This window comes from Rattus norvegicus, chromosome 2 (genome assembly GCF_036323735.1).
Source record: "Rattus norvegicus strain BN/NHsdMcwi chromosome 2, GRCr8, whole genome shotgun sequence".
In the NCBI taxonomy this organism is placed as follows: Eukaryota; Metazoa; Chordata; class Mammalia; order Rodentia; family Muridae; genus Rattus; species Rattus norvegicus.
Window position 1 is genome coordinate 53654525 of NC_086020.1, and position 18694 is coordinate 53673218.

At 42.7% G+C, this 18694-nt stretch overlaps 1 long non-coding RNA gene across 5 annotated transcripts; it reads left to right on the top strand.

Moving 5' to 3' along the window:
• Positions 1 to 6108: 6108 nt before the first annotated feature.
• LOC102556643 (uncharacterized) lies at positions 6109 to 18192 on the top strand. Of its 5 annotated transcripts, none has more exons than XR_005500675.2 (4): positions 6636 to 10115; positions 10942 to 12709; positions 17430 to 17534; positions 18001 to 18192. It is a non-coding gene; the product is annotated as an uncharacterized LOC102556643 (long non-coding RNA). The 5 variants fall into 5 exon arrangements; XR_005500676.2 differs by having other exon boundaries at positions 6659 to 11162; positions 11242 to 12709; XR_005500677.2 differs by having other exon boundaries at positions 6659 to 11117; positions 11242 to 12709.
• Positions 18193 to 18694: the final 502 nt, after the last annotated feature.

Here is an 18694-nt window from a genome sequence, read left to right on the forward strand (position 1 = left end):
CCCAATGAAAACTGAACGTTAATGATGGCCACCTGCAGGAAATCCACTTTGCACGTGTAACGGAACGAAAACGTAATTTTACCGATGACGGGACGCACCAAATGGGCCCTGGACATGTAACCCAACGAAAACACAACTTTATGGATGCCCAACTGCACGAAATCCGCTTACAGTAAGGAAACCGACCATTGATATTTCAACCTTTAAAAATACCAGCAGAGCAGGCAGTTAAAGGACTGAAAACGTAACTTCACGATGGCCCACTGCATGAAATCCGCTTAAGGCAAGCAAACTGACCATTGATTTTTCAACGTTTAGAAACAACCAGAGCTTTAGACACTTAACGGACGTAAGTGTAACTTTCAGATGACTGACTGCACGAAATCCACTTTGCACGTGTAAAGGAACGAAAACGTAATTTTACCGAAGACGGGACTCAGGAAATCGGCTTTGGACAGGTAACCGAATGAAAACTGAATTTTACCGATGACAAACTGCAGGAAATGGGCCCTGGACACTCTGCTTACAGTAAGGAAACCGACCATTCATTTTACAACCTTTAAAAATACCAGGAGAAGCAGACAGTTAACGGGCTGAAAACGTAACTTTACGGATGACTGACTGCACAAAATCTGTTTTGGATGCGTAACTGAATGAAAACTGAATGTTACTGTTGGCCACCTGCCCGAAATCCACTTTGTACGTGTAAACGAATGAAAAGGTAACTTTACCGAGGACAAGTAGCAGGGAGTCGGCTTTCAGGTAAGGGAATGAACACTGAACTGTACTGATGACTCTGCACGAAATCAGCTTTTGGACACTTAACCGAATGAAAACGTACTTTACCGATGACAAACTGCACCTAATCGAGTTTGGACAATTACCCGAATTAAAACGTAACTTTACCGAGGGCCAACAGCACGAAATCGGTTTTGGAAACGTAACCCAATGAAAACTGAACGTTACTGACAGCCACCTGCAGGGTTCGACACATACCCGAATGAAAACTGAATTTAAAGATGGCCAACTGCGCGAAATCGGCTTTACTTAGGGTCAACTTTACTGAGGGTCAACTCCAGGAAACCAGCTTTGGAGACATAACCGAATGAAAACGTACTTTTACCGACAACAAAGTGCACGAAATCGGTTTAAGGTAAGGAAACCGACCATTTGATTTTCAACCTTTAGAAAGGCCAGGAGCTGGAGGCACTTAAGGGACTGAACACCGAACGTTACCGACGACTGACTGCATGAAATAAGCTGGGGACACGTACCCGAATGAAAACTGAATTTAACGACGCCCAACTGCAGGCTTGCCCGAAATCTAGATGTGCAAGGGAGAAGCCCTCAGGTCAGCCTCTTTCCAGAGGAACAAATGCATGCTTTAAACATAGCCACACACTTCCTGCAGAAAGGAAGGCATGCGGGAGAGGGCCATCGCAAACCACGACTCTTTGGAGCCCTGGACCATCCCTTCGCCAGATATCATTGGTGCAAAGAAAGGAAAGCCATCCTGACAGAGTTTAGGTGCCAACACCCAGTCCTAGTTTTCCAGGGTAGGGGTCCGATGTCTGTGGGTTCTCTCTGTTTGCCTGCAGGAACCTGATTCCGGTAGGCAAAGCACAGAAGAACAAAACTACATAAGTAGTTCAAAATCACCATCCTTTGTCAGCCCCATCCAGGTAGCAGGAAAACTAGAAATGTCATGGAGAAACTTAAAGAAATTCCATTGAGTGTTTGTGCAAACACCGAATGGCACAGAAACCCGTTGGCCCACTGAACCTGCCTTACAGGATCCTGAGGAAGTGAGCCTGTTTCTCTGAAGCTATCCACGTGAAACTGTCCGATTTGGAGCTGAGAATTGGTCACCTTCGTTCTCAAGAGAAATACAGCCGCTGGCCATAAGTTAAAATCTGCCAGAGAGAAAACTGTTCAGGCTCTGCTACTGCTTTCAAAAGGAAGGGTTTGGATTGTGCTCTGCTAAGGGAAGGGAGGCTTAGAAAACACTGGATGTTCACTAAGGTGATCTGCCACAGGGGAACCGCTGGACACTGGCAAACCCAGAAAGATGTGCCACATTGTCATACAGCTGTGGTCCTACCAGTGTGCTACAGGAAGTCCACGAAGGCAGTGAGCTATCTGAGGGGAACTCTACTGCTCTTGGCTTTTGGAGTTTTGAAGAAGGAGACAACACCACTTTGCAGGCATGGATTGTGAAATTTCGGGAAAACCAATAGAACAAAGACAATACCATTGCTAGTAGTAAAAGATATATGCAGTGATGGCGTCCTCAGGGGAGAAGGAATACCCTCATAGCAGAAGGCGGGGGGTGGGGGGGAGGATGGGATAGGGGACTCATGGATGGGGAAACTAGGGAAGGAAATGACATTTGAAATGTAAATAAAACATACCCTATTTACAAAAAGGAGTAGTGATGGAGCTGCAGGTTGAGAAGACTCCTTTAGAAGATGATAGAAACCTGAGTTTTGGAAAATGAGGAGAGCTGGCTGAGTGAGGAGAGGGGAGAGGGAGATGATCTCAACCAGACATGCTCTAATCATCATGAAACAAGATTTTATTCTTCAGCTGGAATTACTTAATCCTAAACATGCTATGAGTACTTCCTGACGGTTCCCCTCAGTTTTAAAGAATTAGATATTAAGCAAACTCCATTTTATCTAAGTGAAATTTTTTTTACAGGTTTCAATAGATGGGATACTCTGTTCATCCTGTGGAATCTATAGACTGGAAATGTGGGAGAGAACAAATACATCTAAACACATCATAAATAAGGTTTCCATTACCATCCTGAACAAGATATTTATAAATAAGGTCTTAATGAATCCTTGGAAATTATTCACTGATATTTCTTTTTTTAAAGATTTACTTATTTATTATCTATAAGTACACTGTCATTGTCATCACACACATCAGAAGAGGGCATCAGATCCCATTACAGATGGTTGTGAGCCACCATGTGGTTGCTGGGAATTGAACTCAGGACCTCTGGAAAAGCAGTCAGTGCTCTTAACCACTGAGCCACATCTCCAGCCCATTCACTGATATTTCTATGTGCAAGAGAAACATATAGTTAGTCGTAAAGTCTGCCCAAAGTGACAAGGACAGTAGGTGAAAGACCTGTATTTGTCTAATCTGAAAGCTTTGATTGAGGAAATGAAAACAAAAACAGTAAAAAATAAAAATAAAAATAAAAAAGGAAATTAGTGTTGTTGGACAGAGGACGGGATCCCTCAACTCCTGTATTTATTGAGAACCTACTGTGACAAGCTAGCCTGGGCATGGTAGAGTACACCTTTAACCTCTTCACTCTGAAGGCTGAGGAAAGTTTATCTCTGGGTTTGCGGCCAGTCATCTCTACAGAGCAAGTACTAGGACAGCCAAGGCTAAGCAGTGGAACTGACTTCCTCTCACACCAGGCAAAGACATGGTGCAAAGACATGACATGCATCCAAACAAATACACACATAAAAGAGGAGACCTGTACTGAGGACCGGAGGCAGCGATGGTCACAGGACTTGATGCATTGGTAGAAGACATAGGTTAAGTTCCTAACACCCGAATACCTATAAACAGGCACACAAATGAAGCCAGCTGAGCAGTGGACCCACACCTTTAATCCAACACAGGAATGACTGAGGCAGGAGGACCTCTGTGAATCAAGGCCAGCCTGGTCTACAGAGTGAGTTCCAAGACAGTCAGGGCTACACAGAAACCCTGTCAGGAATGTAAAAACAAAATGGAGAACAGGAGAAAAATACAGAGGAAGCAGAGGAACAGGAGGAGGAAAAGCAGGAGGAGGAAAAGCAGGAGGAGGAGGAAGCAGAGGCCTATGCAACATAAGCTACAAAAAGAGCTGCAAATCTTCTCTAGGCAGCTGTGAATTAGACTGCATTGTCTGGTGCATGGCCCACCGGAACAGAAAGGGAGAAATCTGCCCGTGAGGTTGTTTCAACTCCCCCACCCCAACCTGACAAAGTTAGAGTAATTTTGGTGAGAGAATGACTGGCAGACAAGCAAACCTGTGGGCCATTTCTTCATTAATACTGGAAGTGGGTGGGCTTAGCTTGGTGTGAGAGGAGCCAGTGCCACCTCTGGGCAGGTGGTCCTGAGTTTTACAGGACAGTAGGTTGATCAAGCCATGAGAAGGAAGCCAGTAATAGCATTTCTTTGTGGCCTGCTTCAGTTTGGGTGTCCTTGGGTTCCTGCCTTGACTTCCTGACTTGTTTTCTCTTCATGAAGGACTACAATTGTGAGATGATTTAAACCCTTCCTCCATGGGTTGATTTTGGTCATGGTGTGTTATTACCACACATCATAGCAATTGAACCTAGCCAAGAGAGACGCCCACCCCTGTTCACAAATCAGTCCCTCCTTGGTCTGTGTGGAGTCAGAGCTCAGGTTCCAAATCTAGGCAAAATGTAACACAAAACCCATGATGCACTTCCCAGGATTCTCCCCAAGAGATGGTAAATTAGTTCTGCCTTCCTGGCTTCAAATTGGAGTGCCCATGGATAACACAACTCAGAGGCACAAACCAGGGCCATTCCTCTTTAATGAACCACACATTTGCGAAGGCCAAGGAGGCTCAGGAGCAGCCATCCTAGTTCCTATTACATCTGCACAAGAAAGGACACTCTTGGGATTCTTTGAATCTAGAGCAGGAGACATGATTTCAGGACAGAAGAGTACTTAACAACACTTCTCAGGAATATAAAAGAGGGAAAACAAGACTGAGAGAGTCACATACAGCCGCAATCCCGGACTATACTCTTCTCAGTCTGTCTGAGGCAGAGATCACACTGCAGACTGGGCCCTGACTGGGAAGTGATTGGAAGAGGATGGTAGACAAGGCTAGCTCTGGGCTCTCTGTGTTTGCCACATTTGTGAAGAGGGAGGAATTGCATACCCAGCCAGCTCAAGTGCGGTGTCATAGGCACCCAGTGGCACTGATCATACCTAGCTATCCCGATGAAATGTACTCAGAAGGGAGTTGTCATTGAGGTCAGTATGAAATAACAAACCTCAAGGGAGAGCCCATCATCTGTGCAGCCATATGAACACCAGTGTGGTCCTGCCTTGAGAGAGAAGATTTATAAAGGACCTGACTTCTACAAGGACAAGCTACAGGTTATACAATCCCAAGTAACCGCAGTCAATACACACACACACACACACACACACAAATATACCTTGTTTCTTCTCTTTCTATGCCTGCAAAATAACAAACAAAAACAGTTATCCTGTGCATGAGATATGGCCCAATGATTAAGAGCACTGAGTGCTTTTCCAAAGGTCCTGAGTTCAATTCCCATCGACCACATGGTGGCTCACAATCATCTGGAACAGGATCTGATGACCTCTTCTGGTGTGTCATACAAACCCCTTGTATCTCGTCAGACCACCATGGATTTAAATCTGCACTTCAGAGAAGAGAAACAGAAAGCCTACACACTCTTGGAATCAGAACAACTCTCTACTCAATGGTCTGTGGGTCAGGGTAGAAATACAGAAAGAAATTAAAGACTTTCTAGAATTTAATCAAAATGAAGTCAACACCTACCCAAATTTATGACAAAAAAGTAGTCCTAAGAGGAAAGTTCATAATAATTTGCCTACATAAAAGAATCAGAAAGTCCCCATATAAGAAATTAAAAAGTCATATTAGAGTTCTCTAGAGTCACAGAACTTGTGGAATGTCTTTATATATTAAGGGAATTAATTACAATGACTTACAATCAGTATTCCAACTAACCCAACAATGGGCAGCTGTGATGGGAAATCCAAAAGTCCGGCAGTTTCAGCTGGTCTTCTGGAGAAGCTGCAATCCTGGCCAGATAGGTTCCAACAGATGTGCTCGCAAGTAATTGCAAGCAGGCAAAGAGTGAATCCTCCTTCTTCCAATGTCTTCATATAGGTCTCTAGCAGACAGTGTGGCTCAGATTAAAGGTGTGTAACCCCATGCCTGGATCTGGAACTTCATTTTGTCAGAAGTTGATCCTAAACTCAGAAATCTGACTGCCTCAGACTCCTAGGATTGAAGCTGTGTACTACTTTGCCTGTGGCTAACCTTTTCAAGGCTACTATCCTTCCAGAACTCCCTGTTGAGATCTGGGGCACAGGTGTGCCCTCATTTCCAGATTGTAGTTCATTCCAGATGTAGTCAAGTTGACAGCCAGGAGTAGCTATCACAAAGTACACCTGAAAGTTCTAGGGAAAAAAGGAAGAAGCAAACTCACAAAAGGGGAGTAAAATGCAGGAAATTATAGAAACCGTGGCTGGAATCAATCAGTTAGAAAGAAAGAAAACAATTCAAAGAATCAACCAAACCAAGACCTGGTTCTTTGAGAAAATCAACAAGATAAACAAACCCTTAGCCAAACTAACTGATAGATAGATAGATAGATAGATAGATAGATAGATAGATAGATAGATACATACATACATACATACATACATACATACATAGATACATAGATACATAGATAGGTAGATACATAGATAGATAGATACATAGATAGACAGACAGACAGACAGATAGAGAATCCACATTAACAAAACCAGTAAGGAGAAAGGAGGCTCAGCAACTGACACTGAGGGACTTCATAGAATCAGTAGATTTTACTTCAAAAACTTCTACTCCACAAAATTGGAAAATCTGAACGGAATGGAACCTTTTCTAGATAGATACCACTTACCAAAGTTAAATCAAGTTCAGGTAAACCATTTGAACAGCCCCACAATCCTTGAAGAAGTAGTAGCAGTCATTAAAATCTCCCAACCAAAAAGGCACAGGGCCAGATGGTTTTGTTAGAGAATTCTACCAGATTTTCTAAGGAAAGCTAATTTCAATACTCCTCAAATTATTCCATAAAATAAAAGCTGAAGGAACACTGCCAAAGTCATTCAGAGAGGGCACAGTGACCGTGATGTCTAAACTACACTAAGCCGCCACAAAGAAAGAGAACGTCAGACCAATTCCTCTCATGAACATTGATACCAAAATACTCAATAAAGTCCTCACAGACTGAATCCAGGAACATATCAAAAAATCATCAGGATGAAGGAAGCTTCATCCCATGCATGCATCGATGATTCCTTATATGAAAATTCATCAACACAACCCACGATATAGACAAACTGAGAGTAAACATATCACATGGTTATCTCATTAGATGCTAAAAAGAACTTTGATAAAAACCCAACACCCCTTCATGGTAAAAATATTAGAGAAATCAGGGATACAGGGCACATATGTAAACACAATCAAAACAATATACAACAAGCCAATAGCCAACATCAAACTAAAGGGAGAGAAACTGTCAGGAACCACCCAGGGAGAGTGCATCAGTAGGGGGCCAAGACTTGGATTTTAGGTGGAGAATGGATTTGGCTTGACAGGCAGACACAAATCTGAGATATGTGTTGTTGTAAAAAGTTTTATTTTTTTGGCACAGACTTATATGGTCAAAACAGGAATATCATACTTGGCGATATTTATTACCCCATCAGATGTCTCTTGTACAAAAGGAAACTGAGCATACAGTCTAGGAGTTTTTAGTCGCAGATAATAGTGTAGAAGACTGTGGTTATAATGTCGGACTTGTGGGCATCAGATGTACATTCAATACTTACCTTTGTTTGGATAAAGTTTAAACTTTATGTTTATGGCCCCTCAGGATAATTTGGAAACTTTTGTAACCATTTCATGGTTTTCTTCATTTCCTATGGTCTTCTAAAAAGATTAGACCACCTTCTCTTAGACAAAGCAATCGTTCTATACACAGCCTATTGATTCTCAAGCCTCTCTTCTTGTGAGAGCGCCCACCACAGAGGTCAAGTCCTCCTAAGTCTTTCCCAGTAACCAAGCTCAATATACTTTGTCTTCTTACTGTTTACCACTACTCACCTTGTCAAATCTATGTCATAAGTCCCCATCCGTGGGAATGGTGCATCTGTAGGTTTATAATAATAAGGATCTCTATATCTAGGGGCCTGCCACCATTGTCCACTAATTTTAATAAACAAGACTCCATTCTCCAGTTTAGTCTCTAACCCTAATTTTTGTAATTACTTTTTGTTCAATGATAGTTCTTCTTTTTCTTTTAGTTAATTCTTGATAACTTTGCTCAACTCGCTGAACCTGTCTTTCCAAAAAAGTCACTACTATTCTGAATCATGCTAAACAAAACTTTTCCCAAAAAGGGGGAAAAGACTTTTTGGAACAGTCATGCTCTTAATAGCTTTAATTAACTTCTCTCCTATTTATTGAGAACTAATGGGTGCAGCAGTTGATGGTGTGAGATGTTTCCGTCTCTGGACTTGTAGTTCCTGGAACATCTAAAGATACATGACCATCTTTCCACACTGCTATATTCTTAGATTTAGATATTGTTGACAGGCTTAAAGTTGTTGAGATCACCAAGGCCAGAACATAGAAGGTACCTCCACTGAAAGCATAGACCCAGGTCATCATCTTTTTGTAGGGAGACTCCAGGACCTCCAGGAGGCCGAGCCATTCCAGGCACAGGCCTCTGTTCTGGACAGAAACGAAACACTAAGAACTTCATGTCACAAGACTCCACTGGAGTGGGTGTGGCAAGAAATTTAAACCATTTCCATTAAAATCAGGGAGGAGACAAGGCTGCCCACTCTGTCCCTATCTCTTCAATGATATAATAGAGCTTCTACACAGAACAATAACACAACTAAAAGAGATCAAGAGGACACACATAAAAGGAAGAAGTCAAAGCATTGCTATTTGTGGATGACCCCCAAAATTTGTAGAACTCCTACAGCTGATAACAACTTAAGGAAAGTGTCTAGATTCAAAATTAACAAAAAACAAACAAACAAACAAACAAAAACCCAAAAGACCAGAAGCCCTCATGAGAAATAGGCCAATGAAGAAATTAGAGAAATGTCACACTTTAAAATAACCAGGAATAATATAAAATATCTTGGTGTAATTCTAAGCAACCAAGTAAAAGATCTGTATGACAAGAACCTCAAGTCCCAGAAGAAAGAACTTGAACACGATATCTGAAGATGCAGAGATCTCCCATGCTCATGGAGATATAGGATTCACATAGTGAAACTGGCCATCTTACCAAAAGCAATCTACACATTCCATGCAATCCCCATCAAAATTCCAACAAAATTCTTATAGAACCTGAAAGAGCAATTCTCAACTTCATTTGGAAAAACAAAAAACCCAGGATAGTCAAAAGAATCCTGAACAATAAAAGAATTTTGGGAGGAATCACCATCCCTGACCTCAATCTGTGCTACTGGGTAATAGAGATAAAACCCCACAGGGTATAAGAATTAAAGAACCAGAAATAAACCACACATCTATGGACATTGGGTATTGATAAAAAAGCCAAAACCATTCAATGGAAAACAATCAAAGCATCTACAAAAAATGGTGTTGGCTAACTGGATGTCCACCTGTAGATGAATGAAAATAGATCCATATTTGTTATCCTGCACACAACTATAGTCCAAGGACCTCAATATAAAATTGGATGCACTAAGTCTCATAGAAGAGATAGTGGGAAATACCCTTGAAAGCATTGCTACAGGAGACAAGTTCCTGAATGGAATACCAAGGACTCAGAATCCAAGATCAACAATTGATAAATGGGACTTCATGAAACTGAAAAGCTTTGTAAGGCAAAGGACACTGTCAATAGAACAAATCGGTAGCCCACAGATTAGGAAAGGATCTTCAACACTCTTCATCTGACAGAGGGCTAACGTCAAAAATGGAGAAGTAACATAAGAAGTTAGACTCCAGCAACCCAAGTAATTGAACAAAAAATGTGGTACAGAACTAAACCGACAGTTATCAACAGAGGAATCTCCAATGGTCCAGGTGAGCCTGGGATGCAGGCACCCGTGGTCTCCACGTCCGGATACAGCTTGTAAGATTGATTTCTGTGTTTCTCCAACTGACTCAAGTGGACAAAGTACCAGGATTTTCCTGCCTTAGGCAATCTCCGTACCGCTCATCCTTACTGTATCCTTCTTGTCTAACGACGGTTCCAGTCATCCTGGATGTGAAGATGAATCAGCTGGTCATCTCCTGCTTCTGTGTAAGCGCGCATCCAGAGGCTCAGCGTTTCTGGTCCTGGGTGGTGGGAAGTGCTTCAGCAGAGCCAGGGCAGAGACTTCTGGGCAGAGTGGATTTGTGTGTGAAAATAGACTTCTGAGTCTCTTGGGCTGAATGTTTGGAATGTACTGAGGTCTTTTAGCCTAGGCCTTAGCCTGTACACTTCTCCTACCAGAGCCCTGATCTACAGTGCAGACTCTTCTTGGTGCTTCAAGGTCCACACAGTACCAGTTGGTCTGCAGATCTTTTTCCGGCTAATGGCTTCAATATGTCCTCTGTCGTGGCAAAGTTTGGGTTTGGTTCTAGGAATGATAGAAATTTTATTGTCTTCTCTGAGCTTTCTTAGAGATTTTAGTCCCTGCCACTATTTGTGTTGGGCTGGGTAAAGAAGATGTTGTCAATAGCAATGAGGGTTCAGCCCTCTCTTCCCCGTGTAAAATATTTTTAAGTGCAGAGCTGGCTGGCTGCCAGGCTGTAGTTGGGAAAACTGAAACAAAAAAACCTCTTCAGGAGCCACAAACTAGGCTCTCCCTGGTGTGAGTACAGTTTATGCCAAAGAACAAAGTTTGTGGTCGGTGAGATTGAAAGGTGCTTTGAATGAATCAGTTAAACTAGCAAAAAGCCCAGACTTCTGCGGTCACAACCTAAAGAAACAGCCTTTGGCCTCTGCCTTCCTAGCTGGTCCCAGGAGAAATTTCCTACCTGTGCGCCTCTTAGGGAATCTCACCCCAGGCTTGTGGCAGCCTCTGTCTGGAAAAATCTATTCTGGCAGAGCACAGAGCTAGCTCAGCTCCTCCCTTCTTTCCTAGACTCAGCAGAGGAGGACCCTGTTCGCTATGGTGCCAACAACTGTGAGCAGCAGCCAAGGCAGGGGAGCCTGGGGGTGCGGATCCTCTCCAGGAGATCTAACAGAACTGCAAGTCTTCTCCACCAGCAGATGGCGACTGATAGACCACGCTAGAACAAGCCTTGCTTCAAGACCGAGGTCTGCGCATGCTCCTTGAACACCAGGCTGCGGGCTGTTCCAGATGTATGCTAGAGTAAACAGCATTGCATTACTTCCCCGGTGTCCTCATTTGGGACCTGAACCTCTGGTTTCTTGCTTCCAGGACAGAAGGGAGGAGCCAAGCTGACAGGATTGCTGTGTTCTCTGCAAGAATCAGTTGCCCAAGATGCAGCTGTCACCTGATTATAAATCTCCTAACATCTGGGGAGCAAGGCACAGGCCATGGATGAAGATTTTCCCGGGTGGGGACACAAACAGGCTGAGCCTCTCCTGTTCTCCCTGGTCTATCAACCTCACAGGCAGGTAACTGGCTCCACAGCACAAACAGCTTTCAGCAGGGGGAGGTAAAGAGATAAGGGCGTCTTTCTCAATTTCTCTGTTTCAGTTTCTCTGTGGTACACAGTTTAGGACAACTGTGCCTGCTTAGCGGCTTGGTGCGCTGGGGCAAGACCTTCTGCAGCCAGCTGGCTCTGCATTTTAAAAGTCTCCCAGGCACTTAAATCAGCCAATCCTGGTTTGGCAACCACCACCCACCCTCCAAAAATCACAAGCACGCTGGGGTTGGGGTGGGGAACAGTATAAATGTGTCATTCCTAAAAACAGAAAGTAAATGTTCCCACAGAAGAGGAAATGGAGAGTCTGTCAGCAGCCAGGAAAAGGAAACCTAAGGCAGATCATGGCTGAGCAGATGTAGAAGAGCCTAGACAATTCAGTCACTGCAGGGTGAGGGCTGCTGGATCACTGGGGAAGGTACTGGTCTGGCTTCTGAGTACTTGGGACAGGGCTCCCTGAGGATGACCTCGTGCTGGTCCTGATTGGACCTGGATTTCCAGAGGACTGGAGTTCATCTGCATCCTGTCGGCCACAGTCAGGGAGTGGCTAAAAACACACAGACAAGCCCAGACACCACTGAGCTGCCTCCCTTCTAGCTGTGCTGGCCCTGGTCACCCTGACACCTTAAAACTGCCTGCATTGAGCAAAGGGAATTTCCCCTGCTGGCTCAGAAATCTTGCAGAAACCTGGAGGCCCGGCTAAAGAGGACCTTGTGGCCATTTACTGACAGAAATCTGCCCCACCCAGAAGCAGCTGATCTTGTTCTGAGACCATAGCAGCGAGGAGCCTTTGATCTCCATCCTGGATGAATGTTAATTCCAGATAGAAGCCATCCTTAGATGGGATGGGTGGTGGGTGTGTGGACGGCAGATACAGAAAGGGGATGACAGGAAGACCAACAGCAATCCAGGCAGCAAAGCCTTGTAGTTGTCTGTATGAGTCAGGACTACACATAACGGGGCAATCACACTCCGGGATGCGTCCAGACCTGGAGACATGTGGAACCCTCTGGTCAGGTTATGGCTATCCCTGCTCACCAAGTCTGGCAACTCAACATCCAGCAGTGCCCTTGCACTAGTTAAGAAAAAGCAACTGAATTTGCAAAAGGGAGCTGCAATGTTGGCTGAATGTAAGCAGCAGCAGAATCAATCCCATCACTGCCAAGACACAGTTGCTGATGCAGGATTCTGAACTTCAGAGGAAACAAAGTAATTCTCCCTGTGGAGACATTGAACCTGGTAAGTGTTGGAAGACTCATCCCAGGTTTGCTTCTTTGATACATAGTTAAAGTTTTGGTTCTATTCTTAATGTTTGTTCCTCTTTGAGACAATCCTATACCTTTGTACAAATTTCAAGTAAAAATGTCAGTTTTCATCTAACCGTGATTTTGAAGCTCCATTATGAAAGAAAATACTCATGCTTTGTAATCATGGCCTCTAGGAAGAGGACAGTGTTTCCTACAGAGGGTGAACATTTATTCAAGGGTTGACTGTGTGAGAACATCGCTGCCTTTAGACAACCACGCCATCTATCTATAAAACTGGTTTTAGTTAGAGGATGGAGACTGACTTTAAAAGGATGTGTTTTGTTTTGTTGTTTGTTTGTTTTGAGATAGGATCCTTCTACATAGCCCTGGCTGTCCTGGATGTAGCTATGTAACCAGGCTGTCCTTGCACTAAACACATTCTCCTGCTGCTTGGGTGGTGCTTAAACGTGTACACCACCAAGCCTGGCTCAGAAAGTGTGATTTTTTTTTTAAAAATTAGTGTTTTTTTAATTAACATGTAATTACCTCATTTTTTTGGTTTCCTCCCTCCCTGCATCTTGTTATAAGATCCCTTGTGGTACCAGCCTCTCTCCCTGGTTTTGCAGCATATGTGTGTTGGTTTGCATGTTTGTGTGTGTGTATACTTGGTGTGCTTGTGTGTGTGTTCCTAATGTATGTATTCAACCTGATCAGTCTGTACAATGTCACTTGACTTCAAGCCTGAGCACTTGGTTTTAGATAATCAGTTTGGGAGCTGGGGAAGACTGTTTCTCTTGCTCTCACATCCCTTGGCTTTGTTGTTTGTTTTGTTTTTAAAAGTTAGTTAATTAGTTTGTCTAATCCATTGGCTTCATGAGCTCCCCCAATTCCAGGTCTGCATGCCTATTGGTGTCTCCTTGTTCAGTCTCCATGATGGCAGTGCTGAGACTGCAGTGGTGTAGCAAAAGGGGAATTACCATAGAAGGAACCACTTTAATATAGAAGTAGGGGTTTTTGCTGTATTTTTTTTGTTTTGTTTCATGTCATGAATGACTTCATTCAAAAAACTCACTTTTATTGAACAGATGAGATTTTTGTTTAAAGCTTGAATTTTTTTACATTAAGGATTGACTCACCACTAAATAATTGATAATTTATTCAAATGAGAAGGAATTTTTTTGTAAAAGTCAAATATTTATTTAATGATGGACTTTATAATAACTCCAGAAATTAGGGAATGACAACCATGTTAATGAAGCCAACTATGTCCAGATAAAGAACAGTCTTGTACCTCTTAAAAGTCTATGAAAACCAAGCTCAGATGTACAAAGAGTTTAAAGGCAGAACCACAAATGCTTGGTGGTCTTAAAAGGCAGATAGTGTTAAGGGAAACCATGGAACTTTCATAGACATAATATTGTCGATTAGTTTTTGCCTATATGTTTCTTGTTATTTTAGTTTACTTTAATTATTTTGGTGACTACATCTCCCCCATGGTCAAGGCCAGTGAAATCTGAAATGTGTGGATATTGGAGGGTAGAATAGAAGGCTGAGAATTCTCTGGGTAAAGCAAATTGAGTCAGAATAGGATGGTAAGACCTAAGGTATTTCAGCATCCACTAAATAGATTGAATTTTCACGAGTATGATTAACTGGTTCTTACATATTCAACATTTATTTACAGAAGAGACTTTTAACATGAAAGGATGATTTTATGAAAATTTAGCCTTTCTGAAAAGGATCAATTTCTTATTTAGATCACAAAGGCAAAGAAAGTGCAGGCTGAATTTATACTGTGTTGTTTCAAGTTGTTCCTCTTGGATTACCAGTTTAACTGCACACATTAGCCCACTAAAGCCCAAAGAACACCAGTCTTCTTCAGACCCTGGTGGTCTCCATTTTCCACATCAGCATAGATAGTGTCCCAGGAAACAACAAATGTCTTGAGGCAAGTTCCTGCATCCTGGAGCAGGGACCAGCATCTCTTTAGATTGGAACTGTGCGCCTGATCAATGCAGCCTTCCTGAGACCAGGCTTATAGGTGCTAAACTAGGCAGGAGCAGATCATGGCTCCTGGAGTGCACTAGAGCCTGTGAAGACGTCTCTGGATGTAAAACTCCATCTTCTTCTCTGCTGTGCTCTTTCTAACCTACCCATCCATAGCCTACTTTCAAGTCCTAAGTCCTGCAGAGACTTCTGAACATGCTCGAAAGTAAAAGCTCCGTGCTATTCCTTTCTTTGTTTCCCTTTTTAAAAAAATCTTTATTTTAGGATAAAATTTCCACTGGGAACATTTGGCTTTCATCTAAAAGTACTTTTGCTCCATCCTCCCCAAAAGCATTTTTACACACACACACACACACACACACACACACACACACACACACACACAGGAGTAAGAAATAGAGTGATTCCTTCCTTCCTTCCTTCCTTCCTTCCTTCCTTTCTTCCTTCTTTTCCTTTTTTCCTTCTTTTCCTTTTATTTAGGGTCTCTTTATGTAGCCCAGGGCATCCTGGAACTCACTATGTAGTTCATGCTTGTTCCTGAACTCAAAAGTACTAACATCAGAGTCATGTACCATCACAGCATAAAGAGTGATTTATGTTTTTAGTCTAAGGTCTGGTTTGCTGTGTTCTTTTAGAGATACTATTGAAAGCAGACATCTGAAAGAAGCAGAGAGTTAGTTACGTTTTGTTTCTTGGGTACAGCCAGCCCCAAGATGCCCCCAAGTTAGTTTTTCAAATGATCTAAAATTACAAACTGAACACCCTCTAGAATCTGAATGCTACCATTTAAAGGAATAGAAAGGAGGTTTGATATATAGATATTTGATAAACACCTATTTTCCTATGCTATACATTATAGTCTTGATTTAAAAACTCGTATATGTGATCTGTGTGTTGTTCGAGGTCCAGGGGGTCAGAGACTCTCCTTAGGGATCTGCAGGTACCAGGCACACATTTGGTTCACAGACACACATGCATGTAAAACAGCAGTGTGCACTAATTAAACAGATAAGTCAAATGGAAACACACTTGCAGGGGATAGAGGGAGGCTCAAGAGTTCAGAGTACAAATCACCTTCGCAGAGGACCCAGGCTTAGTTCCCATCACACACATGGAGCCTCACTGCATTTCAGAGTGTCTGAAGCACTCTGTGGGCTCTGTGGGCACCATGCACACACATTATGAACCCACATGCATGCAGGAAAAACACTCACACATATACAATAAAAACCAATGGGTATCTTTAAAATCTAGAATATCCTTGAATTAAAAAATAGTATTGCATTCATTTAGGATAGTATTTCCTGTAATGAGATGACTTTAATAAACGCTAGGTATATTGTGTAAGCACAATGACTTTTAGGATATAACATTTAAAACATCATGTAACGATCTGTCATAAAAGAAGAATTTTTATAAAGAAAGGTAATTTTCCATAAAGAATCCAGATATCACACATTCTCCTACATTACTTCTCTTGAGAGATGATTTCCTTCTTTACCTTGTGCTTATAGTATTTCTAGGTTTTGTGAAACTTGTTTCACGGGTCCCCAAATATTATTTATAAGTTTTCACAAAGTCAAAATTACCTACAATCTTATTTATTGTTTAATTTAATTTATTCTGTTAGTTTTTTTTTCAATTTGTTGATTTATTCAGGGGCATTCCTAAGTCTCCTGACACCCACATGAGCTGTACAGGAGAAGATGTGTCTTAAAGCAAATCAAAGCTGGATAGTTTCCGGTAGCATTGGGATCTCCCAAGATCTATAGTGTTCCTGAGTGTGATACCTTAGGGAGAAATGTGATCCGAACAGGCTCAGGAACAGAGAGCTATGGGACGGTCACCAAGTGAGAGTGCAGACCACCTGTGCAATAACAGATCCTAAGGGACATTAATGGTCACACATGGAGAATTTGAAACCTCATGTCAATGTGTAGGCTGATGTCTATATGCAGGTGAGGGATGGCACACGTTAGGTCAAGGCCATGATTGGAGAGTAAAAAAATAAGGTGGGGGACGAAGCTTTTGTAAGCTGGGAGAGAATGGGAAGGAAAAGGAGAATCAAGATGGAGACAGGGAAGGATGACCCAGGGCTCGGTGGTCTTGAATGGCCCTAGGCAGTTAAGTATATTTCATAAGGGATGGATTTCTGTAGAGAAATTTATCTTATCTAGGTGGGAGGTTGTGAGTTTACTGTGTGGATGTATTGTGGATGGAACATATAAATCTGATTGGTAAATTACAGTTCATTGAGTCCTGATTTCACTGAGTGGTTGGGAGTTTGTACTTTACCTACCAGGGAGCGGTTGTGGGGAGTGAGGACAGAGTCCTTGGCAGGGAGTTGCAGTAGGCCAGCTGCTGCTGGACTTCCACAGCCCTGATTTTACTGTGTAGCTGGAACCAGAGAGTTTGCAGCTAGCAGAGAGCCGTTTGGAGAGATACTAACCAGAGATGAATTATGGGTAACTAGACATGGCTCTCCATGCCAGAACTAACTCTAGAGACCAGCTTGGCAAGGTGCACCCGGGATCAGCTCACAGACCACCTGGGTCAGAGAGTCCCTGGGGGCTCTGAGGAGCCACTGAGATAAAAGTACCCTGCACTACTATATGTCCCTATGGGTGCCAGCACAGAGTGGGATTAAAATGTCTGACATTTTTAAAATATTTGCTGTGACAGCAATGTCCTCCATTAAAGTAGAGATCAAAGAAGCTTTGAGGAGAGAAGGAGGCTGAGAGCAGATTTGCACCAGGCCATTCAGAAAGGGCATCTTGAAGAGAACTCCTGGAGTTTGGTTGTAAAGCAAGGTAAGTTCAGTGGACAGTGAAGGAGCCTCTTTTGAAATCCTCTCACAAAACTGTCTCTGAGCTCCAAAATCAATGGTCTGCTTCCTGTCACATAACACAAGAAAGGTCTTTCAGCAATGTGACTATCATGCTTCTGTTTCATGCTGCCCCGCCTTCTGTCTGTGGTGGTGAAGTCTAACCCCTGAGGTTCAAACTGCCTTAGAGGTTTTGAAGCCTGAGATACATTTCTTGTGTTTTTTAACTCCTGGTGAAGTGAAAACAATGGACCTCCTCTTCCTGCTGCTGTGCTTGCCCTGCTGTGATGGACTTCACTGGAACTCTCTTACCCAAAAGAAGTCTTTCTTGCATTTTGGGGGTGTGAGGAAAGCAAATAAACATCGTTTGGGGTTTCTATTTGTTTGTTTTGTTTTGTTTTTTAGAGCTTAAAAACAAAATGACTAAAAGTGGTTGACTCTGTTTCTCCTAGGCCTGGAACCAGAAATAACCTGAGAACTTGCTGGTGTTGCAGTCTTCCAAGAGCTGCAAGAAATATCCGGGTACCCAGAGGTGGTAGTGAAACTACAGCACCTCGAACACATGCACCCTGATTGTAATTGATAGCTATAAGCATGGAAGATTTGTCATTCTTTATAAATATGTTGTTTCATTCATTCTTCCATCCAATTTCCATTCATTCATTCTGTGGTGGTTTAAAGGAAGGTGGTCCTCACAGGCTCATATTTGAATGGTTGGTTCCTAGTAGGTTAAACTCTTTTTGAAAGATAAGGAGGTGTTCTCATTTTTGGAAGGAAGTGATTCTAAGTGTTTCTCCCTCCCCCTCCTCCTCCCCTACCCCTGCTCCTCCCTCTCTTCATCTTCCTGTGTCCCTCTCCCTCTTACCATCTCTCTGACCTGTTAATCTGTCTCTCTGTCTCTTGCTCACTCCTTCCCTTCTGGTGGTGCTGCCATCTGGTGGTGAAACACGATGTGAACAATCTCAGCCATTCCTTCCCTCTGCTGTCAAGGGTTCTAACTCTGTGAAACCATAATCCACACTAACCCCTTCTTTCACAAGTTGCTTTGATCTGGATTATGTTGTTTTATCAGAGCCAAGGAAAAGTGACAGATACATTCACCCTTTTCTGTTTGCCCACATGTGAAGCTGCTTGTCCTTGATTTCA